Raw genomic sequence first — 27868 nt, forward strand, 5'->3', positions numbered from 1 at the left:
TGTAAATGGGATTTTTAAAATTTTCTCTTTCTGCTGTTTCATTATTAGTTGTATAGATGAAACATTTCTGCACATTGATTTTTGTATCCTGGGATTTTACTGAATTTGTTTATGAGTTCTAGTATTTTTTTGATGGAGTCTTCCAATTCTCTATATATAGTATCATATCATCTGCAAATAGTGGAAGTTTTACTGCTTCCTTACCAGTTTGGATGCCTTTTATTTCATTTTGTTGTCTGATTGCTGTGACTAGGACTTCTAGTATTATGTTGGAAAAAAGTGGTGAGAGTGGACATCTTTGTCTTTTTCCTGATCTGGGAAAAGCTCTGTTTTTTCCCATTGAGTATGATGTTCACTGTGGGTTTTTCACATAAGGCCTTTATTAAGTTGAGATATGTTCCCTCTAACTCTAGGTTTGTTGAGTTTTTATCATGAATGGATGTTGTATTTTGTCAAATGCTTTTTCTGCATTTGTTGAAAGCATTATATGGCTTTTATCCTTTCTCTTATTGATATGATATATCACACTGATTGATTTGCAGATATTGAGCCACCCTTGCCTCCTGGCAAAAATCCTACTTGATCATGGTGAATGATTATTTTTAATGCATAGTTGGTTGATTTGCTAGTATTTTGTTGATGATTTTTATTTTTATTTATTATTTTGGTTTCTGGAGTAGAATTCAGTGATTCATCACTTACATACAACACCCATTGCTCATCACAAGTGCCCTCTTTAATACCCATCACCCATCTAGTTTACCCCACACCCTCCTCTCTCCATCAACCCTCAGTTTGTTCTCTATTGTTAAGAGTCTCTTACGGTTTGTTTCCCTTTCTCCTTTTTTCTTTTCCCCTTCCCATATGTTCATCTGTTTTCTGCCTTAAATTCCACATATGAGTGATCATATGGTATTTGTCTTTCTCTGACTTATTTCACTTAGCATAATATAATCTAGCTCCATCCACATTGTTGCAAATGGCAAGATTTCATTTTTCTTGATGGCTTAATAATATTCCATTGCATATATATTACACCATATCTTCTTTGTCCATTCATCAGTTGATGGACATTTGGGCTCTCTCCATAGTTTGGTTATTGTTGATAATGTTGCTGTAAACATCTGGGTGCATGTACCCCTTTGAATCTGTATTTTTATATCCTTTTGGTAAGTATGTGGTGGTGCAAGTTTTTTATAGGTTTTGGATACTAACCCTTTATCAGATATGTTGTTTGCAGGGGCGCCAGGGTAGCTCAATTGGTTGAGTGTGGATCTTTCATAAATGGCCTTTATGATGTTGAGATATGTTCCATCTATACCTACTTTGTTGAGGGTTCTGATCCAGAAAGGCTGCTGTATTTTGTCAAATGCTTTTTCTGCATTTATTGAGAAGATCATATGGTTCTTATCCTTTCTTTTATTAATGTGGTGTATCACATAGATTGATTTGCAAATATTGAACCAGGCTTACAGCCCAGGAATAAGTCCCACCTGAGTGTGGTGAATAATTCTTCTAAGGTCCTGTTGCATTCTATTTGCTAGTATTTTATTGAGAATTTTTGCATCCAGGTTCATCAGGGATATTGACCTGTAATTCTCCTATTTAGTGAGGTCTTTGCCTTGTTTTGGAATCATTGTAATGCTGGCTTCATAGAATGAGTTTGAAAGTTTTCCTTCCATTTCTATTTTTTAGAACTGTTTGAGAAGAATGGGTATTAACTCTTCTTTCAATGTATGGTAGAATTCCCCTAGGAAGCCATCTGGCCCAGGACTTTTGTTTGTTGGGAGATTTTTTATTATTGACTCGATTTCTTTGCTGGTTATGGGTCTGTTCAAATTTTCTATTTCTTCCTGTTTCGGTTTTCATAGTTTGTAAGGTTCTAGGAATTTGTCCATTTCTTCCAGGTTGCCTAGTTTGTTGGCATATAATTTTTCATCATATTCTCTTGTAGTTGTTTGTATTTCTGTGGTGTTGGTTGTGACCTCTTTTCTTTCATTCATGATTTTATCTATTCAGGTCTTTTTTCTTTTTGATAAGTCTGGCCAGGGGTTTATCAATTTTATTAATTCTTTTTAAGAACCACCTCTTAATTTCATTACTCTGTTCTACTGGGGTTTTTTTTTTTTTTGTTCCTACATCATTTACTTCTGCTCTAATTTTTATTATTTCCTTTCTTCTCCTGGCCTTAGGCTTTATTTGATGTTCTTGTTCTAGCTCCGTTAGGTGTAAGGTAAGGTTGTGTTTGAGACTTACCTCGCTTCTTGAGGTGGGCCTGTATTGCAACTACTTCCCTCTTAAGATTGCCTTTGCTGCATCCCAAAGGTTTTGGACTGTCATGTTTTCATTTTCATTTGCTTCCATGGACTTCTTAATTTCTTCTTAAATTTCCTGTTAACTCATTTGTTCTTCAGGAGATGTTCTTTAACCTTGTGGTTGACTTCAAGTTTCATTGCACTGTGGTCTGATAATATGCTTTCATGATCTGTCTTTTTGTACTGGTCGAGTCCTGATTTATGACCAAGTATGTGGTCAGTTCTGGAGAGTGTTCCATGTGTATTCTGCTCCTTTAGGATGAAATTTTCTGAATATTTCTGTTAAGTCCATCTGGTCCAATGCATCATTCAGAGTCTTCATTTGCTTATTGATCTTCTGCTTAAGTGATCTGTCCATTGCTCTAAGTGGATGTTAAAGTCCCCTACTATCATATTATCAATGAGGTGTTTTTTTTTTTAAGTTTTATTTACTTATTAGAGAGAGAGAAAGAGAGCAGGAAGAGGGGCAGAGGGAGGAGAGAAATCCTCAAGCAGAATCCCTGCTGAGCGCAGAACCAGATGTGTGGCTTGATCCCAGGACTCTGAGGAGATGACCCTTTGAGTCGAAATAAAGAGTCAGTTGCTTAACCAGCTGAACCACCCAGGTGCCCCATCAATGAGTTTCTTTATGTTTGTTATTAATTGATTTATATATTTGGGTGTTCCCAAGTTGGGGGTATAAATATTTACAATTGTTAGATCTTCTTGATGGATAGACCCCTTAATTATGATATAATGTCCTTCATCTCTCGTTACAGTTGTTTGTTTAAATCCTAGTTTTTCTCATTTAAGTATGGCTACTCTGGCTTTCTTTTGACATCCATTAGCATGACAGATGCTTCTCCATTCCTTCACTTTCAGTGTGAAGGTGTCTTTCTGTCTAAAATGAGTCTCTTGAGGCAGCATGTAGATGGATCTTTTTTATCCATTCTGATATCCTATCTCGTTTGATTGGAGCATTTCATCCATTTATATTCAGAGTGATTTTTGAAAGATGTGAATTTAGTGCCATTGTGTTACCTGTAGAGTTGGTGTTTCTGCTCATGTTCTCTGGTCCTTTCTAGTCTTTGTTGCTTTTGGGTTTTTCTCCACTCAAGGAGTCCCTGTTAAAATTTCTTCCAGGGCTGATTTTGTGGTCATGAACTCCTCTAGTTTTTGCTGGGAAACTCTTTATCTCTCCTATTCTGAATGACAGCCTTTGGATAAAGAAATCTTGGCTGCATATTTTTTCCATTCAGCACTTTGAATATTTCCTGCCATTTTTCTCTGACTTGCCATGTTTCTGTGGTCAGATATGCTGTAAGTCTGATCTGTCTTCCCTTGTAGGTTAAGGACTTTTTTACCCTTGTTTCTGCTAGGATTCTTTCCTTGTCTGTGTATTTTGTGAATTTGACTAGTATATACCTTAGCGATGGTTGGCTTTTGTTGAATATAATGGGAGTTCTCTGTGCTTCTTGGATTTTGATGTCTGTGTCCTTCCCCAGGTTAGGGAAGTTTTCAGCTATTTTTCTCTCTCCATTTTCTGGGACTCTATGATATGAATATTATTATGTTTGTTGTTGTTGTTTAGTTTTTTTTTAAGATTTTATTTATTTGAGAGAGAATGAGCGTGCACATAACAGAGCACAAGTGAGGGGAGGGGCAAAGAGAGGGGGAGAAATAGGCTCCCTGCTGAGCAGGGTTGGGGGGCTTGATCCCAGGGTCCTGGGATCATGACCTGAGCCAAAGGCAGATGCTTAACCAACTGAGCCACCCAGGCACCCCAAGGTGGTTGCTTTTCTACATGTAGACTTGCAGTTTTGTTTTCTCAGACCTCTGAATAATTTATTGGGTTTTCAGAATGATTTGATAACAATCTACCTGTGTTCGAGGGACAAGACACACTTAGGGCCCCCCTACTCCTCCAACACTTAACTCTTGATCTGTTGAGGATTTTTGCATCTGTGTTCCAGAGAAATTGTCCTGTAGGGTTTTTTTTTTAGTGGTGTCTTTATCTGCTTTTGGTATCTGCTTTTGGTATCAGGGTAATGCTGGCCTCATGGAATGAATTTGGAAGTTTTCCTTCCTCTTTTGTGTTTTGGAATAGTTTGAGAAGAATAGGTATTAAGTCTTTAAATATTTGGTAGAATTCACCTGTGAAGCTATCTGTTCCTGGACTTCTCTTTGTTGGTTTTTTGATTACTGATTCAGTTTCATTGCTGGTAATCAGTCTGTTCAAATTTTCTGTTTTTCCTGCTTCAGTTTTGGAAATTATATGTTTCTAGGAATTTATCCATTTCTTCTCAGTTGTCCAGTTTGTTAACATAGTTTTTCATAATATTCTCTTAAAATCATTTGTATTTCCGTGGTGTCAGTTTATTTCTCCTCTTTAATTTGTGATTTTGTTTATTTGAGTCCTCTCTCTGCCTTCCCCCACCCCCCACACCTTTGTTTTTTAATGAGTCTTGCTGGAAGTTTATCAGTTTTATTGATCTTTTCAAAGAACCAGCTCCTGGTTTCATTGATTGTTCTGTTGTGGCTATTTTTGTTTGTTTATCATTTATATTTATTCTAATCTTACTATTTCCTTCTTTCTGCTGGTTTGGGGTTTTGTTTATTGTTCTTTTTCTAGCTCTTCTAGATGTAAGGGCAGGTTATTTGAGATTTTTCTTGCTTCTTGAGGCAGGCCTGTATTGCTATAAACTTCCCTCTTAGAACTGCTTTTGCAGCATCCCTAAGATTTTGGATTGTTGTATTTTCATTTTTATTTGTCTGCAGGTATTTTTTTATTTCCTCTTTGATTTCCTGGTTGACCCATTCGTTGTTTAGTAGCATGTTATTTAACCTCCATATATTTTTGCTCTCCAGATTTTTCTTGTGGTTGATTTCTAATTTTATAGCATTGTGGTCAGAAAAGATGCATGGTATGACTTCAGTCTTTTTGAATTTGTTGAGATTTGTTTTGTGGTGTCATGTGATCTGTTCTGGAGAATGTTCTGTGTGTACTTGAAAAGAATGTGTTTTAGGATGGAATATTCTGAATATATCTGTTAAATCTATTTAGTCCAGAGTGTCAGTCAAAGCCACTGTTTCCTTGTTGATTTTCTGTGTGGATGATCTGTCCATTGATGTAAGCGGGGCATTAAAGTCCCCTACTATTGTTGTATTACTCTTGATTAGTTTATGTTTGTTATTGTTTTATGTATTTGGGTGCTCCCAAGTTGGGGGCATAAATATTACAATTGTTGGATTGTCCCCTTTGTTATTATATAGTGTCCTTCTTCGTCTCTTGTTACAGTCTTTGTGTTTTTTTTTTTTTTTTTAAGATTTTATTTATTTGAGAGAGAGTGAGAGAGAGCATGAGAGGGGAAGAGGGTCAGAGGGAGAAGCAGACTCCCCACTGAGTGGGGAGCCCGATGTGGGACTCGATCCTGGGACTCCAGGATCACGACCTGAGCCAAAGGCAGTCGCCTAACCAACTGAGCCACCCAGGCGCCCTACAGTCTTTGTTTTAAAGTCTGTTTTGTGCCATATAAGTGTTGATAATCTGGTTTTCTTTTCACTTTCATTTGTGTGATAAATGCTTTTCCATCTCTTCCCTTTCAGTCTGTATATGTCTTTAGGTTTGAAATGAGTCTCTTGTTGGAACCATATAAATGGGTGTTGCTTTTTTATCCATTCTGTCACTCTTTATCTTTTGATTGAAGCCTTAGTCCATTTACAAAGTAATTATTGATAAGTACGTGTTTATTGCCATTTTGTTACTTGTTTTACACTTGTTTTTGTAGTTCTCTGTTCTTTTCTTCTCTTGGTCTCTTCTTTCATGGTTTGCTGGCTTTCTTTAGCATATACTTAGATTTCTTTCTCTTTATTTTTTACATATCACTTGTTTTTGATTTGTGGTTATCATTAGGTTTATATATGACAACTTAGGCATATGTTAAGTTGATGGTTACTTAAGTTTGAACCCATTCTTTACTCCTCTCCCCCCAACATTTTTATGTATATGGTATCATACTTTATATCCTTTTGTGAATCCCTTACCATCAGTATCATTGTATATATGTATTTAATTTTACTGCCTTTATACTTCCTACTTTTCTTACTCCTACTTATGGTCTTTCCTTTCCACTCAAGAGAGAGTCCCCTTGAACATTTCTTGTAAGGTTGGTTTAGTGGTGATGAATTTCTTTATATTTTGTTTGTCTAGGAAACTATGTCTTCTGTCTTGCAGGATAGAGTGTTCTTGGTTGCAGGTTTTTTCTTTCAGCATTTCAAAACATCATGCTACTCTCTTCTGGCCTGCAATGTTTCTCCTAAAAAATCCACTGATAGCCCTATGGGGTTTTCCTTGTATGTAACTGTCTCCTTTTCTTTTGCTGCATTAAATTTTTTACTTTATCACTACTTTTTGCCATTTTAATTACTGTGTCTGCCTGTGGATCTTCTTGAGTGGTTTTGTTGGTGGCTGTCTGTGCCTCCTGGATGTAGATTTCTGTTTTCTTCACCAGATTTAGGAATTTTTCAGTATTATTACTTAAAATAAATTTTCTGTTTTGTTTTCTCTTTCTTTTCCTTCTTGGATCCCTATAATGAGAATGTTACTGTGCTTGATGATGTTGCTGAGTTTCCTTAGTCTCTTCTCATTTTTTTATTATTATTTCTCTCTCCGGTTCAGCCTGATTGCAGTTCGTTACTGTGCCCTACAGGTCACTGATCCATTGTTCTGTTTCCTCTAGTCTACTGTTTGTTTCCTCTAGTGTATTTTTAATTTCATTTATTGAGTTCTTCATCTCTGATTGGTTCTTTTTTATGTTTTCTCTTTTTTACAGGTCTCCTTGAAGTCCTCCATGTTTTTCTCAAGTCCACTGAGTATCTTTTCTTTTATTATTATTTTTTTAAGTCCAGTATCTTTATGATCATTACTTTTTAATTCTCTGTAAGGCATATTACTTATCTCTGTTTTGTTTTGGTCTCTTGCCATGATTTTTCTGTTCCTTCATTTGGGACATATTCCTTTGTCTTGTCATTTAGTTGAACTTTCTGTGTCTGTTTCTATGTCTTAGGAAAGCTATATTTCCTGCTCCTGAAAATAATGGCCTTATGAAAAAGAGGTCTTGAAGTGCCTTACAGTGCAATGTCTCCTGTTCACCAGAACCTGGCATTTCAGGAATGTCTTCTATGTGTATTGTGTTTGCCCTATTGTTGTGGCTGAACTGCATTTGCCTTCAGTCCAGTCATGTGCTGTGGCTCTCTTTGCCTGTTGTGGTCAAGTTTTGGTCCTTTTGTTGTTAGTGGGTTAGTCTGGGGCTGTCTTGATCTTGAGATGAGTCAGATCAGGCATTTGCCAAAACTGTAGAAACACTGAACTGAAGGGTGCTTTCCTTGTGTCATCCCCTGAGGATCTTTCATTGTGGGTGGGGCCTGCAGTCAGACCAAATGTCTACCCCCAGCTCACTGCTGGGCTGTTGTCCGACTGGTGTGTATGGTTATCTTACCCTCTCCCTGGGCAGAGTCATTTTGAAGTGGTGCTGGTCTATATTGGGACTGCTTGTGTACTGCCAGGCTTGTGGCACCTCTTTGGGTGAGCCAAGGGTGAATTGGATGGGGCAGTCCCCAGGAGAATGCAGATGTGGGGCTCCACGGTGCCTGCAAAGTCCGAGCTGGCTCACTGCAGGACCTGCTGCTGCCTGGGAAAACTGCCTAGGCTGGCTAATTTGGTGGGGGTGTGCATGGGGGTGAGGTGTGCTGTAAGCAAGCTAGGTGTAGAGTGTTGGTGCTGCACTGGTTCCTGAAGGTGTCCTTATATCTGTGCTGGGGAGTTGGGGGGTGTAGGGAATGGCACCTACCAGTTCTTTTTTTCCTGGAAAAGTCTCCCAAAGATCCCTGTCCCTCCAGCATATGCTCCAAATTAGTAAACAAATCTCCTTCCTATATACCCCAGGCATTGCAAAATGTTGCTTCTATGCTGTATCTCAGTGGGACTGTTTGTTGTGCTGTCTCTTGAAGGCTGAGGACTAGTTTCCTATCGCCCTCAGGCTCTCAGAGCTGAGCTTCCTGGTTTTTAAAGTTCCTGGTATTAAGCCCCACTGATTGTAAGAACTTGTGAAGTTAGGCCCCTCTGGTTTTCAAAGCTAAATGTTATGGGGATTCGTCTACCCTGTGCTGGTGCATTGTATGGGGGTCTGCTGCTTTCACCTTTCTATGCTCATAGTGTATACCTCCCTCTGGAGGACAGTCCCGTGGGTCCATTTGGCTCTCGACCATTTCTCTGCTCTTTCTACCTTTTCTGTGGCCTCTTCTCTACATTTAGCTGTGGAGAGTCTGTCTGCCAGCCTTCAGATCATTTGCTGGGTTATTCACATTGATGTGGATGTTATCTAGTTGTATCCACTGGATGAGGTAAACTTAGGATCCTCCTACTCCACCATCTTCCCCAGAAGTCCCTTTTAAAATTTTGATGCTATTGTAAATGGAATGTTTTCTTTCTTCTTTCCTTCTTTCTTTCTCTCTCTCTCTCTCTCTTTCTCTCTTTCTTTAGGTTTTATTTATCTGAGAGCGAGCGAGCATGTGTGTGAGAGATCAAGCAAGAGTAGGGGGGAGGAGCAGAGAAGAGGGAGAAGCAGACTACCTGTTGAGCAGGGAGCCCAACCCAGGGTTTGATCCCAGTACCCTGGGATCATGACCTGAGCCGAAGGCAGATGCCCAGCTGAGCCACCCAGGCACCCCTAGAATGTTTTCTTAATACATTTTTTGGTTGTTCAGCTGATTTTTATGTGTTGCTTTTGTATCTTGCAATTTTGCTGAACTCATTTATTAGCTCTAATGTTATTTTTTGTGGAATCTCTAGGATGTTGTGCATATAAGATTATATTCTCTGCAGTTTCATGTATTATACAGCTGCATTGTTAGATGCCTGTGTGTTTATAATTGTTAAATCTTGCTGAGAGATTGGACCTTTTATCATGTTTTTAGTATTGATTTTTGTCATCAAGTCTATTTTGTCTCATTTTATCTAGTATTAGTAAAGCTACTTTTGCCCACTTTTGGTTTCTCCTTCCATGGTGTATCTTTTTCCATGCATTTAGCTTCACCCTGTTTTTAACTTTGGTCTCTCATAGCATACAATTGGTTCATTTTTAAAAATTCATGGTGTCAATGTCTGCCTTTGGGTTGTCTAGTCCATTTACATTTAGTGTAAATACGTTTATATCTGTCGTTTTGGTATTTGTCTTCCTTATATCTTATATCTGGAGAACCTTTGGCCACAAGTGGGGTCCTTAAGCACAGAAACTCTGCAGGAGCTAGTGGGGAACCTGGGCCATGAGAGGGGTGTAAACATGTCAGCTCTGGCCTAATTTTAGGTTATCTAATAGGATTTCAGAACATTCCAGGGATAAGATTTGCATTTGTATAAATTTTCTGCATTGAAGGCCTCTTAGAACATGGTCTCAAGGAAATAGGGATGTGTTTTTTATCTCTGTTGATTTGAGCCTGGTGTGCATTTGTGCTGTTCAGCAGAAGCTCATTAAGCATTCATTTAACTGGTTGCTCTCTGCACCCAACTATATCATGACTGCCTCCTCTCTGTGCATGGCTGTGGGGATAGAAATGATGGATCTTAAACGTGGCTTTCATAATTTTTCGTTGTGAATAAGACCAGATGGACAGTGATAACTACTATGATCTAGAAACCAGCATATTTATGATTTGTATTTATATCTCAGATACTCACTCCACTAGCCAAACTTGTTAGATCCAGTTCTTCACTCTCACTTCGGTATGTTTTACTCCACAAGTGGAAAAGAACCAATGCTTAGAGAGTACTGAGTTCCCTTGTAGATCCTGATTTTATAGCCAGAATTTTGTGCCCAGAGCTAGTATGATAATTCTTTGTGCCCATGTTGTCTTGGCCAGGACAGTGGGGATGGGCGTTTATTCATCCTAGAAGATAATCTTCAGAAGAAGGAACACCTTGCTCTGAAGAACCTTGTAGCCACAAGTCAGAAGTACTGATGAAGATTTGCATTGTATTTATTTTTATTTTTTATTTAATTTTTTATTGTTATGTTAATCACCATATATTACATCATTAGTTTTCGATGTAGTGTTCCATGATTCATTGTTTGTGCATAACACCCAGTGCTCCATGCAGAACGTGCCCTCTTTAATACCCATCACCAGGCTAACCCATCCTCCCACCCCCCTCCCCTCTAAACCTTCAGTTTGTTTTTCAGAGTCCGTCGTCTCTCATGGTTCGTCTCCTGTTCCGATTTCCCCCCTTCATTCTTCCCCTCCTGTTCTCTTCTTTCTTTTTTTTTTTTCTTAACATATATTGCGTTATTTGTTTCAGAGGTACAGATCTGTGATTCAACAGTCTTGCACAATTCACAGCACTCACCATAGCACATACCCTCCCCAATGTCTATCACCCAGCCACCCCATCCCTCCCACCCCCCCCACTCCAGGAACCCTCAGTTTATTTCCTGAGATTAAGAATTCCTCATATCAGTGAGGTCATATGATACATGTCTTTCTCTCTTTGACTTATTTCGCTCAGCATAACACCCTCCAGTTCCATCCATGTCATTGCAAATGGCGAATACCTATTCCTAGGTATCTTATGGTTTTGGGTGCAATTGTAAATGGGATCGACTCCTTCATTTCTCTTTCTTCTGTCTTGTTGTTGGTGTATAGGAATGCGACTGATTTCTGTGCATTGATTTTATATCCTGCCACTTGACTGAATTCCTGTGTGAGTTCTAGCAGTTTTGGGGTGGAGTCTTTTGGGTTTTCCACATAAAGTATCATATCATCTGCAAAGAGTGAGAGTTTGACTTCTTCTTTGCTGATTGGATGCCTTTGATTTCTTTTTGTTGTCTGATTGCTGTGGCTAGGACTTCTAATACTATGTTGAATAGCAGTGGTGATAGTGGACATCCCTGCCGCGTTCCTGACCTTAGGGGGAAAGCTCTCAGTTTTGCCCATTGAGAATGATATTTGCTGTGGGTTTTTCATAGATGGCTTTTATGATATTGAGGTATGTACTCTCTATCCTTACACTGTGAAGAGTTTTAACCAAGAAAGGATGCTGTACTTTGTCAAATGTTTTTTCTGCATCTATTGAGAGGATCATATGATTCTTGTTCTTTCTTTTGTTAATGTATTGTATCACGTTAATTGATTTGTGGATATTGAACCAAGTTTACAGCCCAGGGATAAATCCCACTTGGTCGTGGTGAATAATCCTTTTAACGTACTGTTGGATCCTATTCGCTAGTATTTTGGTGAGAATTTTTGCATCCATGTTCATCAAGAATATCGGTCTGTAATTCTCCTTTTGGATGGGGTCTTTGGTTTGGGGATCGAGGTAATGGTGGCCTCATAAAACGAGTTTGGAAGTTCTCCTTCCATTTCTATTTTTTGGAACAGTTTCAGAAGAATAGGTATTAATTCTTCTTGACATGTTTGGTAGAGTTCCCCTGGGAAGCCATTTGGCCTTGGGCTTTTGTTTGTTGGGAGATTTTTGATGACTGCTTCAGTTTCCTTAGTGGTTATAGGTCTGTTCAGGTTTTCTGTTTCTTCCTGGTTCAGTTTTGGTATTTGATATATCTCTAGGAATGCATCCATTTCTTCCAGATTATCTAATTTGCTGGCATAGTGTTGCTCATAATATGTTCTTACAATTGTTTGTATTTCTTTGGTGTTGGTTGTGATCTCTCCTCTTTCATTCATGATTTTGTTGATTTGGGTCATTTCTCTTCTCTTTTTGTTAAGTCTGGCCAGGGGTTTATCTGTCTTGTTAATTCTTTCAAAGAACCAGCTCCTAGTTTCATTGCTCTGTTCTACTGTTCTTTTGGTTTCTATTTCATTGATTTCTGCTCTGATCTTTATGATTTGTCTTCTCCTGCTGGGTTTAGGCTTTATTTGTTGTTTTTTCTCTAGCTCCTTTAGGTGGAGGGTTAGGTTGTGTATTTGAGACCTTTCTTGTTTCTTGAGAAAGGCTTATATTGCTATATACTTTCCTCTTAGGACTGTCTTTGCTGCATCCCAAAGATTTTGAACAGTTGTGTTTTCATTTTCATTGGTTTCCATGAATTTTTTAAATTCTTCTTTAATTTCCTGGTTGACCCATTCATTCTTTAGTAGGATGGTCTTTGGCCTCCATGTATTTGAGTTCTTTCCAATTTCCCTCTTGTGATTGAGTTCTAGTTTCAAAGCATTGTGGTCTGAAAATAGGCAGGGAATGATCCCAGTCTTTTGGTACCGGTTGATACCTGATTTGGGACCTAGGATGTGATCAGTTCTGGAGAATGTTCCATGGGCACTAGAGAAGAATGAGTATTTTGTTGCTTTGGGATGAAATGTTCTGAGTATGTTTGTGAAGTCCATTTGGTCCAGTGTGTCATTTAAAGTCTTTATTTCCTTGTTGATCTTTTTCTTAGATGATCTGTCCATTTCAGTGAGCGGGGTGTTAAAGTCCCCCACTATTATTGTATTGTTGTCAATGTGTTTCTTTGCTTTTATCATTAATTGCCTGATATAATTGGCCGCTCCCATGTTAGGGGCATAGATATTTACAATTGTTAGATCTTCTTGTTGGATAGATCCTTTAAGTAGGATATAGTGTCCTTCCTCATCTCTTATTACAGTCTTTGGTTTAAAATCTGATTTGTCTGATAGAAGGATTGCCACCCCAGCTTTCTTTTGATGTCCATTAGCATAGAAAATGGTTTTCCACCCCCTCACTTTCAATCTGGGGGTGTCTTTGGGTCTAAAATGAGTCTCTTGCAGACAGCATATGGATGGGTCTTGTTTTTTAATCCAATCTGATAGCCTGTGTCTTTTGATTGGGGCATTTAGGCCATTTACATTCAGGGTAACTATTGAAAGATAGGAATTTAGTGCCATTGTATTGCCTGTAAGGTGACTGTTACTGTATATTGTCTGTGTTCCTTTCTGGTCTATGTTGTTTTTAGGCTCTCTCTTTGCTTAGAGGATCCCTTTCAATATTTCTTGTAGGGGTGGTTTTGTGTTTGCAAATTCCTTTAGTTTTTCTTTGTCCTGGAAGATTTTTATCTCTCCTTCTATTTTCATTGACAGCCTAGGTGGATATAGTATTCTTGGCTGCATATTTTTCTCGTTTAGTGCTCTGAATATATCCTGCCAGTCCTTTCTGGCCTGCCAGGTCTCTGTGGATAGGTCTGTTGCCAATCTAATGTTTCTACCCTTGTAGGTTACATATCTCTTCTCCCGAAATGCTTTCAGGATTTTCTCTTTGTCTCTGAGACTTGTAAGTTTTACTGTTAGATGTCGGGGTGTTGACCTATTTTTATTGATTTTGAGAGGGGTTCTCTGTGCCTCCTGGATTTTGATACCTGTTTCCTTCCCCCAATTTTTTTTTTTTTTTAAGATTTTATTTTTATTTGACAGAGAGAGACACAGCAAGAGAGGGAACACAAGCAGGGGGAGTGGGAGAGGGAGAAGCAGGCTCCCCGCAAAGCAGGGAGCCCAATGTGGGACTCGATCCCAGGACTCTGGGATCATGACCTGAGCTGAAGGCAGTCGCTTAACCAACTGAGCCACCCAGGTGCCCCTCCTTCCCCAAATTAAGGAAGTTCTCTACTATAATTTGCTCCAATATACCTTCTGCCCCTCTCTCTCTTTCCTCTTCTTCTGGGATCCCAATTATTCTAATGTTGTTTTGTCTTATGGTATCGCTTATCTCTCGAATTCTGCCCTTGTGATCCAGTAGTTGTTTATCTCTCTTTTTCTAAGCTTTATTTTCCATCATTTGGTCTTCTATAGCACTGATTCTCTCTTCTGCCTCATTTATCCTAGCAGTTAGCGCCCCCATTTTTGAATGCACCTCATTAATAGCCTTTTTGATTCCAACTTGGTTCGATTTTAGTTCTTTTATTTCTCCAGAAAGGGTTTCTCTAATGTTTTCCATGCTTTTTTCAAGCCCATCTAGTATCTTTAAAGTCATGATTCTGAACTCTAGATCCGACATTGTACTAATGTCCGTATTGAATAGGTCCCTTGCATTCAGTACTACCTCTTGTTCTTTTTGTTGAGGTGATTTTTTCCATCTTGTCATTTTGGCCAGAGGAGAATAGGTGAATGAGAGAACAAAATGCTAACAGGGTAACAACGTCCCCAGAAAATATACTCTAAACAAATCAGAAAAGACCTGAAGCTGGGGGAAAAGAAAGGGACAGAAAGAAAAAAGAAAAAGATAAAAACAAACAAAAACAGAACAAAACAAAAAAAACCAGAATGTGATCAAATATGATCAGGCTGGTGCATAGATCAGTGCCACATACTAGATTTTGGGTGTATTTTGGTCTGTTAGAAGTAAGTGCCTCCCAAAATTTTAAAGAAAGAAAAACGTACATATGTACAAAAATAAGGGTTGATATGATGAAGGGATGGAATATGACTGTAAAGATGAAAATTATAAAAAATTTTATAAAAGGAATTGACAAGAAGTTGTTTGAGAAAAGAAAGAAGAGGATTTAAAAAAAAAAAGGAGAGAATGTGATCAGGCAGGAGACTAGAACAAAGCCATACACTAGAGATTTAGGGTATATTTTAATCTGTTAGAAGAAACTATCTCAAAATTTTAAAGAGGGAACAACTTATATATATGCCAAAAATACGGGTAACTACTATGAAGGGATAGAATATGACCCTAAAAATGAAAAATAAAAATGTTTTTTAAAAAAGGGATTGATAAGATGTTGGTTGAAAAAGGGAAAAAAAGAAAAATTAAAAAAAGAAAAAAACACAGTTAAAAAAAACAACAACTTTGAAAGACTAAAGAATCCTGGTAAAAAAGCCATGGAGTCTACATGCATTATTCCCCTAGCGCGGGAGTTCAGCCGTCTCCTTGATGGGTAAACTTGGTCTTGGCTGTCTGTTCTCACTGATCTTCTAGGGGAGGGGCCTGTTGCCGTGGTTCCCAAATGTCTTTGCCGGAGGCGGAATTGCCCCGCCCTTGCCTGGTCCCGGCTAAGTGCTCTGTTCAGGTTTGCTCTTGGGAGCTTTTGTTCCCTGTGAGCTTTCCATACAGCTTTGGAGGACAAGAGTGAAAATGGTGGCTTCCCAGTCTCGACACTGGAGGAGCCGAGAACTCGGGGCCCCGCTCCTCAGTGATCTGCCAGAGAAAAGCAGTCAGTCATTCCCATCTCCCTGGTGTCCGTCTGCACTCCATGCTCACCTGGCCTGTGACTGAGCGATTCTATCTCTGGCACCCCACTGGATGTGGAGTTTCCAAACCCAGCAGATCCCTGCAGTGCGCTCCTGCACTGCTCCTCCCGGGAGAGGAAGGGGAGTCTCCCCGGATCTGCCACTTGCTGGGTCCCTGCTGGAGGAGCAGTGGCCCGACTGTGCCCCGGATCACGGTTTATGACAACCCCGAGCTGAAAGCTCGCATCTGGGCGCTGCCTCTGCAGCCGGCCTCCCAGCTCCAATACCTGGGAGCTCTGCCATACTCAGGCACCCCCAGTCTTTCTGTGACCCCGAGGGTCCTGAGACCACACTGTCCCGCGAGGGATCCACCCCTGCTTAGCCACTGGAGCGACGTCCCTTAGCGGAGTCGACTTCTAAAACTTCCGATTTTGTGCTCCATGGCTCTATCACTTGCCAGAAGCGGCTGACGGAGGCCCCTCCCCTGCAGTCTGTCTTCCGAATATCGCCTCGGATTCACTTCTCTGCACATCCTCCCTTCCAGAAAGTGGTCGTTTTTCTGTTCAGAGAGTTGCTGCTTTTCTTTTCTTCGATCTCCCGTTGAGTTTGTAGGTGTTCAGAATGGTTTGATCCCTATCCAGCTGAATTCCTGGGAGCAGACAAAATCGAGGTCTCCTACTCCTCCGCCATCTTGCTCCGCCCCCTGCATTGTTTTTAAATCCCTGACCTACTCAAGATATTTATTTTAAATAATTTTCTTTTTTTTCCACAAATCCTGCCTAGAAGGACCAGTCTTCATAAAACCAATGACCTCTAAAACCACCTGGACTCTTGATACCTTGGGGCAAGCTGTCCCCAGAGATCACTGAATAACTTATGTGTGCTAAATCAAGCAAACTTATGCATGAACATGATAATTTCACACTCTGGAAAGTCAGCCTTGCTGCTGCTCTGGAGACCACACTGATAATGATTTTGTACACGTGAGTTGTATTTTTTTTCTTTGTTTTGATGGACATGGGGATTAGTCAGGATTCTCCAGAGAGACAGAACCTATAGAATGTGTGTGTGTGTGTGTTTGTGTGTGTGTGTATATATATAGAGAGAGAGAGGGAGACACGAATTTATCTTAAGGAGTTGTCTCACAGGATGTGGAGTCTCGCAAGTCTGATTTTACAGTAGGCAGGCTGGAGATGCAGGGAAGAGTTGATGTGGTAGCTTGAGTCCAAAGGCAGGCTGGAGGCAGAATTCCTTCCTCTTTGGAGCACCTCAGTCTTCTTATGTTTTCTTTTATGGCTATCAACTGATTAGATGATGCTGACCAACAGTATGGTGGGTAATCTGCTTTACTCAAAGTCTGCTGATTTAAATGCTAATCATATCTAAAAAATAGCTATATAGCAACATCTAGACTGGCATTTGACAAAAACGGAGTAATACCATAGCATAGCCAAGTTATCACATAAAGTTAACTATCATATTTTTTATTTAATTAATTATATTTAACTTTTAATTTAATTTTTAAAGACTAATTTTCATTTAATTTTTCTTTTGTGTTTTAATAATTTGCCTCTTAGATAATTGCCTCTTCCAGATAAGATTGGCTGAGTGCATACTGCAAGGTAAGCCCATGCAAAGGGTGGACATGGTGAGGTGGCGAGGTCCTTGCCCTCTGAAACTGCCAGCTGAGTAAATGGAGAATCAACACTCCCCCACTGCCCTCCACCAGGAAAAGGGAACACATCCTTTCACATATGTCACTGGCAGACCATGCACATGAGATATGGGAAGCTGTAACCTTCTCCACGTCCATATACAGCACACCCCACACCAGAAATGAACAGAGTAGGGTGAGCCCACTTGGGGATGCATCTGCCAGAATAGCCAAGGACTGGGACAGCTGCCACAGGGGATGTGACTTCCTGTCTCGCACTTCTGTGTGACCCTGTGCTGGGTTTGCTATGTATCATTTATATTCCAGTCACACATTTTGGGCCTACCCCATAGGTTGTGTGGAATTAGTTGTGATTCTGGAAGGGCTTTTGAGAAGCTTTTGGATCTCTCTGTTGTCCAGATTCTGCCACAGGGTCAAGGCAGGAAGGGAGATGTGCTGTATTGTCTGATCTCTAGGTATGACTCAGCCTCGGGGCCCCCCACAGACTGGGGGTAGGGGTAGCCCTGGGCCCTGTGGCCATGCATGCCTTTCCTGCAGACTCTTAAGTGTGAAAGTCTCAAGTTCCCTCTCAATCCTCCCTTTTTACATAGGTCATGTGCATTCCTTCATAGTTAGCCAAGATGATGTATTTGAGAGTGTGCTTAGAAGTCTGTGTGCCTCAAGAGCTTGATTTCATTTAGAGTAATTGGAGAGCATGGCCCCACTAGGCAGCCCTGCCAGTTCTCCTAGAAGCTCCTGTTATCACGTATTAGCCACAGGAGGGCACATGAATGCTGAAAGCCAAGTCACCTCTTCCAAGTTCCTTAGCTGGCCGGCTCACCCGAGATCTGTCCAGGCCATCCATCTTCACACTCTTGCATAGCTCTCCAAGCTTAAGAACTGGTTGGTTCCCGATGATTGTAGCCCCGTGCTGGTTCACAGCCTCTGCCTATTCAGCTGGCAGTTCCCATGAAGGAGTGATGGGGTAGTGCTGTCTCATCCCATAATTCTTTTTTTTTTTTTGAAGATTTTATTTATTTATTTGAGAGAGAGAATGAGAGAGAGAGAGCATGAGAGGGGGGAGGGTCAGAGGGAGAAGCAGACTCCCTGCCGAGCAGGGAGCCCGATGCAGGACTCAGTCCCGGGACTCCAGGATCATGACCTGAGCCGAAGGCAGTCGCTCAACCAACTGCGCCACCCAGGCACCCTCTCATCCCATAATTCTACCCATAGGCCAAGTCGATGCTTCTAAGTTCCTCATGTTGCTTGAAAACTGAGTTTAAATAAATTATACACACTTACTCAGTATTTCTCCTTTCATCTTTTATCTGCTTTATTAGCTTCTGGAAAAAAAAAAAAAGTGATTTTGGCAAGCACAGCATTTCACATCCCTGTCATTTTCATTTGCTTGCTCCATCCCTAAAGTGACTCCGAGCATGAGCTCCAGTTGGTGGTTTATAAATATAAGCGGTGTCTATGTCCGAGTTTGGTGGGTAAAGCATAAACTGTGTGCAGTTGATAATAGATAATAGTTTGCAAAGGATGTGACTAAGATGTAGGAGACAGTGTTGTGTGTGCTTGTTGGTTGTGGTGGCCTTTTGCTGGCTGTTTTAGAACTTCCCATGCCTGTAACTTGTAGTGAGGCCAGTTGTTAACTGTAGAGGGTGCGCGGGGCTGCCTGATTTCCCAGGACACCTGATTTCTTCCCATCTCGAGTATCTTTGCAGGAATGAAACTTTGCCAAAGGATTTGTGTGTTAGTCCTTTAGGGCTCTGTAACAAAGTACTACAGATTGGGTGTCTTAAACAACAGAAATTTATTTCTTCATAGTTATGGAGGCTGGAAGTCTAAGATCAAGGTGTCAGCAAGGGTGGTTTATCTTGACAAAGCCTCTCCTTGGCTTGTAGATGATCATCTTCCCTTTATCCTCACATGGCCTTTTCCCTATGTCTGTGTCCTCATCTCTTTTTATAAGGACACTAGCCATATTGCCTTAGGGCCACACTATGACCTCATTTTACCTTAATTAGTCCTGTAAAGATCCACTTTACATGGGGTCTAAGGTACTGGGGATTAGGGCTTCAACATATGGATTTGGGGTGGGGGGAACATTTCAGCCCATAGCAGTTCATTTAGTTAAAACTCAGTGTTAGCAGTGACACTCCTCAATTCCCTGGGCCAGGCCCTCAGTGATGGGGCACCTGTGAGCCCTCAGAGCTGTGGGCTCCCACTGCTCCTTGAGGACACAGGGCAAGAGAGAGGGCTGGGGCCAGGTGAGTAGCTCTTAGAGAGGCTTAATTCCTTGTCCTTGTTAGGTAAAAACACAGTTGTTCACTGTTTTCTTACATCATTTCAAAGGATTATATGGTACACCCCATATGGGAGACCAGTGTCCTGAAACAGTTTCTCAAAGTGTGGGCCAGAGACTCTTAGCGGTGGGGCTCTAGAAACGCAGGTGTCCAGAGCCACCGTACCTCTAAAGAATCGGAGTGAGGTTGGAGATTTGGCATTTGTGCACAGCCTCCCTGGTGATTTTCTGCAGTGTTTAGTCAAGGCCAGCTCATACCCCAGCTCCCTGGGGACCCTTGGGGCATTGGGTGGGAGGAGCCCACTCAGGATTTTATGGTTTTCTGAACAAAGTATTCACCTTATGAGCTTTTTAGCAGCCTGAAAATGGCTGTTTGCAAAAACTCTTACCTCTGAAAGACTTTTAAATTACCACAGGAAAAAAAAGATGTGGACAATTAAAACTAAGCTGGAAGGAACTTAAAAGTTTTAAATAGGTGGGAGTGATTGCCAGGCTATCTGCCTGGCCTGAGGACCCTTTGTGTCTGCAGGCAAAGCCCCTAGCTGCTGCCTTATGACCCACAGGGACGAGGGATTTGAAATCTCATATATATGTGTATTAAACTGTTCATTGCTGGCAATTTCAAAATGTACAGAGACACAGAAAATAGTGTTATGAACCCTCAAGAGTAATCTCCATTTGTCTCTGACACCTCCACACATTCTTTTTTTTTTAAAGATTTTATTTATTTATTTATTTATTTATTTATTTATTTATTTATTTATTTATTTGACAGAGAGAGAGAACACAAGTAGGCAGAGAGGGCAGGCAGAGGGGGAGGGAGAAGCAGGCCTCCCACTGAGCAGGGAGCCCGATGCAGGACTCAATCCCAGGGCCCTGGGATCATGACCTGAGCCGAAGGCAGAGGCTTAATGACTGAGCCACCCAGGCGCCCCCACACATGTACTGTTCTGAAGCAAATCCCAGATGCGGCATTTGCTCTCATTCACAAGTGCTTCAGTACGTATTCCAGGAGGTAGAGTTCTTTTTAAGCACATAAATGGTGTTGGAGTTTTGCTCACTTCTGGGTCAGAAGTGGAAATGGTTTTGCACTTTCAAGATCTTTCACTATTTTCTATAAGCTGTTTTCTTTCAGATCTAAATATCTGGGAAGTATAAAATTATTAAGTAATTGAAGCTCAAAATTTGGAGTGCTATATATTTTTTAAACAAAGTCCAGCACTTTGCAGTGGTCTGAAGCATTTTGATTAAAGTACTAAAATGATCAATCCTGGGGACTGACTTGCCTGGAAGAGACCTTTAAAAAAAAAAAAAAGATTTTATTTATTTGAGAGAGCACGCGTGAGAGAGAGAGAGAGTGCGCGCGTGCACCAGCAGGGGGGAGGGGCAGACTGAGGAGAAGCAGACTCCCCACTGAGCAGGGAGCCTGGTGCAGGACTCGATCCCAGAACCCCAGGATCATGACCTGAGCCAAAGGCAGACACTTAACCGACTGAGCCACCCTGGCGCCCTGGAAGAGCCTTTTTAAAGGTCTGCCTGAGGATGTGTGGCTTTCCAGGCCCAGTTGTCCTGGGGTCTATTGGAAGCTTTCTTCTAGGAGTGTAGGACCCTGGGCAAAACCTTTCTCTTTGCAAACACAGGGATTTCCAAGACAGGTTCTGTGGTTGGAAGGATGCATTTTACTCTGAAGTGGATGCAGGTGTGTAAACCTGCTATGGGTTAGGTCATAGCAGTGAGGAGCTATGGAAACACCTCCATTCAAGCACTTATGACAGATCTGTTTTGAACATTTTTAATTCCTTTTTCCTTATGTTCATGAAAAGTTTTTGGGGGGAGTATTCCATTTTTACCCTTTTAAAATAATTGAAAATGTATAAAACATTGTAAAAATTAAAATACAAAGAACATGCACGGAGAAAACTTTTTTTTTAAGATTTTATTTTTTTGAGAGCGAGAGAGAGAGAGAGCAAGAAAGAGCATGAGCAGGGGGGAGGATCAGAGAGAGAGGGAGGATAGACTCCCCGCTGAGCAGGGAGCCTGATGTGGGACTCAGTCCCAGGACCTTCCCTGGGATCATGACCTGAGCTGAAGGTGGATGCTTAATCAACTGAGCCACCCAGGTGCCCCCAGAGAAAACTTTTTTCCACCATTTGAGGCCCTTTACCCTGAAACACATCAGTGTATATTTCCTAAGCATAATGATATTCTCTTGTATACTCACAGGACAATTACCAACTTCTGGCCCTTTTATAGGAAGTTTGCCGACCCCTGCCCCAGAGAATTCATTACACATGTATTAATGTGCAAGAATTTTTCTCACAGTTCATGATAACAGAGGCCCTATAACCAGCCTCAGGAGACTATGCGCATAGCTTCTGGTCTGTTTGTTCAGTGGAATAGTATACACCTGTCAAAACACTTCAGAGCAACGATTGTGGATGCATCTTAGTGATATAATAGCAGTGAAAAAAGTCGGACAATTATATTTAGCATGATATACCTTTTATAATGATTAAATTTATTTTTGTAATTTTTAAAAGATTTATTTATTTGAGAGAGAGAGAGAGGTGTGGAGGAGGAGGGGCTGAGAGAGAATCTTAAGTACACAGGGCTTGATCTCATGAACTTGAGCTGAAATCAAGAGTCAGAGGCTTAACTGACTGAGCCACTCAGGCGCCCCTATAATGATTAGATTTAAAAAGTGCCTTTTAAGAATATATATAGATGAGGGGCGGCTGGGTGGCTCAGTCGTTAAGCGTCTGCCTTTGGCTCAGGTCATGGTCCCTGGGTCCTGGGATCGAGTCCCACATCGGCCTCCCTGCTCCGCAGAGAGCCTGCTTCTCCCTCTCCTGCTCCCCCTGCTTGTGTTCCCTCTCTCACTGTGTCTGTCTCTGTCAAATAAATAAATAAAATTTAAAAAAAAAGAATATGTATAGATGAGATGCCACTTGTATAAAAGAAAGTGGGGAATTGATTCCTCCATAGTGTCTGCATGAATCACATGCAGGTCCCCAGCTTTTGTTGTGGATGGTGGTTCACCTGTGGTCATGGCATTGTTAACATAACTAAGTTGAAAGCAGGTCAGGCTCTAAGAATTATTGTGTATACTATGGACTCTGAGAGACAAACAGGGTTTTAGAGGGGAGGGGGGAGGGGTATTGGTTAGCCCGGTGATGGGTATTAAGGAGGGCACGTACTGCATGGAGCACTGGGTGTTATAAGAAAATAATGGATTGTGGATCACCACATCAAAAACCAATGATATATTGTATGGTGACTAACATAACAATAAAATTAAAAATAAAAATAAATAAATAAATAAAAACAAAAAAAAGAATTATTGTGTATTTGAGGTCCAATAAAAAACTGCTACCATTAATAAAAGTTTACTGAACTTTCTGTGGATCTGAACATTACTTTCAAGTTAGTGCTTGGGGATTAACTATTGCCTCAAAACTTTTCTCAGATGGGCAGTTTTTGACTTATGGTAGTGGGTCAGCAGTTTGCTGAGATGGGGGCCATGGATTAGAAACTACTTCTTTCTTTGGGCTGGGCTGGCAGAGTTCTTCTGGGTAAATTTAGAAGTGAAAGGGGAAATTCCAATGGGAAAAGGCTGAAAAAGGTCAATAAGATAAACATTTAAAACGAAGTTTCAAAGGAAAATGTGGCATAGAAAGAAAGGCAAGTAGCCTGACCTGGGAAAAATGTTTGCAGCAACTTTCACACTGCTTTAGTCTTTAATTAGTGCTATAGTGAGTGCCTTATACATTGATAAGGAAAATGCCAACATTTTGGAGGACGAAATAAGAGGAAAACAAATCAAACTGGCAAGTCACACAAGGAGGAAGAAAAAACCCAACGGTTACTCTATTGGAATGTATTCAGCCTTAATAACAATAACAGATATGCATATTAAAAGAACATTTAGATATGGTTCCACTTACTGAATTGTAAAAATGAAAATGATCTCTGGATGCTGTGCTGAGGCTCCAGTCTGTTGTCTGTGGGACCCTGTGGGAGGGCATCTCACCTGAATCTACCTGCAGCTTTTTTGTAATTGAGATATAGTTGACATGCAACATTATATGTACAACGTAATGATTTGTTACATACATATACTGCAAAATGATCACCACAATAAGTCTAGGCAATATCCGTCACTTCACATAGTTACAGAATATTTTTTCCTGTGATGAGAACTTTTAAGGTCTACTCTCTTAGGAACCTTCAAATATGCAATACATTATTAACTATAGTTACCATGCTGGTGATTTATTTATTTTATAACTGGAAGTTTGTACCTTTTGACCACCTTTACCTGTGTCATGCATCCCCCAGTCCCTGTTTCTGGCAACTACCAATCTGTTGTGCTATATCTTTGAACTTGTTCTTTTGTTTGCTTTTTTAGATTCTGCACATAAGTGAGATTGTACGGTATTTGTCTTTCTCTGGTTTATTTCGCTCAGCATAATGCCCTCAAGATCCATCCATGTTGTTGAAAATGACAGGATTTCCTTCTTTTTTATGGCTGAATAACATTCCATCGTATATATGTACCACATCTTCATTCATCTGTCAGTGGACACTAAGGTGGCTTCTATGTCTTGGCTATTATGAATGGTGCTGCAGTGAAGATGGGCTGCATATATCTTTTTGAGTCAGTGATTTTTTTTTAATTTTTAATTTTTTAAATTTTTAAAAATTTTTTTAAAGATTTTATTTATTTATTTGAGACAGAGAGAATGAGAGAGACAGAGAGCACATGAGAGGGGGGAGGGTCAGAGGGAGAAGCAGGCTCCCTGCCGAGCAGGGAGCCCGATGCGGGACTCGATGCAGGGACTCCAGGATCATGACCTGAGCCAAAGGCAGTCACTTAACCAACTGAGCCACCCAGGCGCCCGAGTCAGTGATTTTGTTTCCTTTGTTTCCTTCCACTCAGAAGTGGGATTCTTGGATCATCACTTGCAGCATTGGATGTGGATGCTTTGCGAGGAAAATCATCTGAAAACATGTTGACTTTTCTGCCTAGACAATGGTTAACATGAAGGGTCTGAATCCTTGGCAAGCATTTACGAGGCTGTACTGTACATGAGGATAAGACTGCCATCCAGCATGGAGGGTTCTTGGTGATGCAACCTGGGCAGGAAGTATCTAGGTCCACATTTACGGGGACTGAGCTTGAGACAGGCTAGGAGGATAGGCCTCTTCTGGTGCACTCCTGGGGGCCAAAGGCTAGTGTGTTTCCTTCCTAAGTTTCTTCAGTTTCTGGGCAGTGCAGGCGTTTCAGTGATGGTAGAGAAGAAATGCATGAACTCGGTGAAAGAACTGCTCTCTGCTTTTGTCCCATTGAGACTCAGAGCCAGTTGATGGCTTCACTAGCCTGGACAGATTTCCTGCAGTTCTGGAGAGGGCTAGGAGGTAGCCAGCTGTAAGAATCAGGATTTTGGTTTCCAGAAAGCTAGATCTCCTCCTCTGAGTTCCCTCCCAGCTTACAGAGTTGGCATCTCTGTGGGAAAGCCTCCTGCCTATCCCAGGACCCCTTGGGATAACTGCTCCATGGTAACAGTGGGGTCACAGGGCACGGAGAGAGACAGCAGGATGATGTGGATACTTTCAGCCTGAGTGGCTTGAACAGCAATATCCTTGGTAGAAATTGGGGAGTGGAGTGTAGGTAAGGTGGTAGCCAAGGTCAGGGTCTTGACCTCAGGCTAGATGCCATTGAGGAGCTCAGAGGGTACCAGGTGGAGTCTGGCCCAGGGCCACTGCAAGTCTGAAGCCCCTAGAGGTGTGCTTCTGGAGTGGGAGGAGGTTGGGCTGCTACCGGGCTACTCCAGAACCACTGGGGAGCTTTTCAGAATCTGTGCCCAGCTGCACCCAGACACCTAGATGGGGATGTGGGAGGCCAGGGTCCTTGCTGGATCAGGGGAAGGACAAGGAGAGAAGAAAGGGCACATTCAAGTGGTGTGGGGTGCCTGGTGAAGGTTGACCCTGCAACTTCTGTGCCTTTTGGTCATAGTCCTGTGGCTTTCTCTGCCCTCGGAGGAGAACTTAGGAAGCTGGCCTAGCACTTGCAGGTAAGGCCAGGGAGAAGCAGGCCTCACGGGTTTGATCCTCATGAGATATGTTCCTGAGGTGCCCACAGGATCTGGCCCTTCAGAGCATGTCACATGATAAGGGGGGGTGAGTCAGGAATTGAGAAGGCTGAGAACACCCAGCCACAATGATGAACAGTGGTATTCCTCACCAAGCGCTTAACACGGTGCCCAGAGGTCATTGTGATGCTTGGGTCCTGGATGTGGCCCCCGCCCCGAGCACCAGAGACTGCCACAGTGGGGTATATTCTACTAGAAAAGGTATACTCAGCTGGACATATTCTTGTCTTCCTTTGGCGTCTCTTAAACATGCACTGGATTCTTTGTGAAAGATGAAGGACCACCACATTCACATGAGGAAACATCCAGTAATTAATTGGTAGACCATGCTGTCTCTCTGGATCCCAAACCATGGAGGAAGACAACCACCCCGCCACGGAGAGTCTGCCCAATCTGCGTATCTGTCAGACGGCACTATATCAGGTTCTCTGGTGCTCACCTGTGTGCCTGCATTTGGCCGGGGGCCATTTTTAGCATTTCCATTTTCCCAAGGGACTCACATGGGGCCATGAGAGTGGGAGAGCACGGTACAGGCGTGTCAGGCTGGGCCTGGGTGTTAGGGAACTGAGGAAGGGCAGCTGCGGGCTGTGAGGAGGGCCCTTGACTTTACCTCAGGGATTAAGACTTTACTCTGGAATACTGGGCCCATTCTGCCTTTTATTGATTGATTATTTTAGCATCAGAGTAGTTTCTTCATATGAATCCCAGGAGGCGTACCATTATATAAAATAGCTAAAAGCAGGGGTGCTTTCCTTTGGTTTCACAGAACATGGTTTGAAAGCCACAGCTGTAGGTAGCACTGACCAGTGCAGATGTGAGCAGGAGAATAACATGAGCAGAGTCATACTTTGTACAGTTAGAAGAAGTGAAAAAGGAGAGTGGCAGACATGCATGCAGCTTTGGAGTGCTCCAGACTAGAGGGGCTTCTCCAACAGAGTGGGACAGTAGCAGAGAATTGCAGAGGGGGCGAGGGGGCGAGGGGGTGAGGGGGCGAGGGGGCGAGGGTGCTCTGGAGGCTGACAGACAGCTCTTGTCTTGGGGAGACCCCATGGGACTGGAGAGCATGTTCTGGAGGGAGGAGCCCAGAGATACAAGATTCCCAAGCGGACTCCATCTCAGACTTCACCTTATTGTGATTTTCAAGCAAGCCTGATTTTGTTTCTGTCAATGCAGCAGTTCTTTTGAGGTGATTGTGAAAGAGACTAGTGCTGCTTTTGAGAATGAATTTGAGGTTTTTGTGCATTAAAACAGTTGAGTTTCTTCAGCACTCAAGCTCGGCTAGAAAATGATGTTTGGTTTTTCATTAGGAGCTTTTTGCCTGGTGATCACAGCAGCCCCGTCCCCACCCTTCCATCTCCCCCCTTAATCTGGAGAAATAAGTTGGAGTCCATGCTAGTTGGTGATACAGAAAAGCACATTGTTTTATTTTTAATTTTTTTTCTTTCCAAGTTTTTATTTAAATTCCAGTTAACATACTGTATAAATTTCATTTCAGGTGTACAATTTAGTGATTCAGCGCTTATACACATCACCTGGTGCTCATCAAAAGTGCCCTCCTTAATCCCCATCACCTATTTAACCCATCCCCCCTCCCACCTCCCTTCTAGCAACCCTCAGTTTGTTCTTTTTAGTTAAGAGACTGTTTCTTGGTTTTCCTCTCTCCCCCTCACCCTGCCCCCATGTGTGTTTGTTTCATTTCCTAAATTCCACATATGAATGAAATCATATGGTATTTGTCTTTCTCTGACTGACTTATTTCACTTAGCATAATACCCTCTAGCTCCATCCACATGTCGTTGCAAATGGCAAGATTTCATTCTTTTTCATGGCTGAATAATATTCCTGTGTGTGTGTGTGTGTGTGTGTGCGTGTGTACGCCCATGTGTATACACACACACACTTCTTTATCCATTCATAGCCAGTGGACATTTGGACTCTTTCCATAATTTGGCTATTGTAGACGATGCTGCTGTAAACATAGGGATGCACATATCCCTTCAAATTAGTATTTTTGTATCCTTTGGGTAAATACCTAGTAAGGCACATTGTTTTAAAATGTGGGAGAGAAAGGCAAGGTTCAATAAAGTATGCTTCTCTTCCTCACATGATTTATTTTACATGTGAACAGATTGCACAAAAATGTTGGACATTTCTACTTTTCTGGGAACTACCTTTATTTGCATATAGAAGAGGAAGAAAATCAGTGTTCATCTTACACATGTTAGCAGAATCATTTCATAGTTTCTTGTTTGGTTATATTGTGGAGTTT

At 41.5% G+C, this 27868-nt stretch overlaps 1 protein-coding gene across 6 annotated transcripts in view; it reads left to right on the forward strand.

Moving 5' to 3' along the window:
* CYFIP1 (cytoplasmic FMR1 interacting protein 1) overlaps window positions 1-27868 on the forward strand; it is a 133733-nt gene that overhangs the window by 9093 nt on the left and 96772 nt on the right. For 2 of the 6 annotated variants that reach the window (XM_035023902.1, XM_035023907.1), the window contains exons 1-2: window positions 16141-16468; window positions 17063-17107. The exons of 1 other annotated variant lie outside the window; for it this stretch is intronic. The gene's annotated coding sequence lies outside the window, so the exon portion shown is untranslated. Of the gene's footprint in view, window positions 1-16140; window positions 16469-17062; window positions 17108-27868 lie in introns of those variants that run through there. 3 more of the 6 variants (XM_035023904.1, XM_035023905.1, XM_035023906.1) reach the window with 3 other exon arrangements.

This window comes from Mirounga leonina, unplaced genomic scaffold (assembly GCF_011800145.1).
Source record: "Mirounga leonina isolate KUSES-001 unplaced genomic scaffold, KU_Mleo_1.0 Mir_178, whole genome shotgun sequence".
NCBI classification, from domain to species: domain Eukaryota; kingdom Metazoa; phylum Chordata; class Mammalia; order Carnivora; family Phocidae; genus Mirounga; species Mirounga leonina.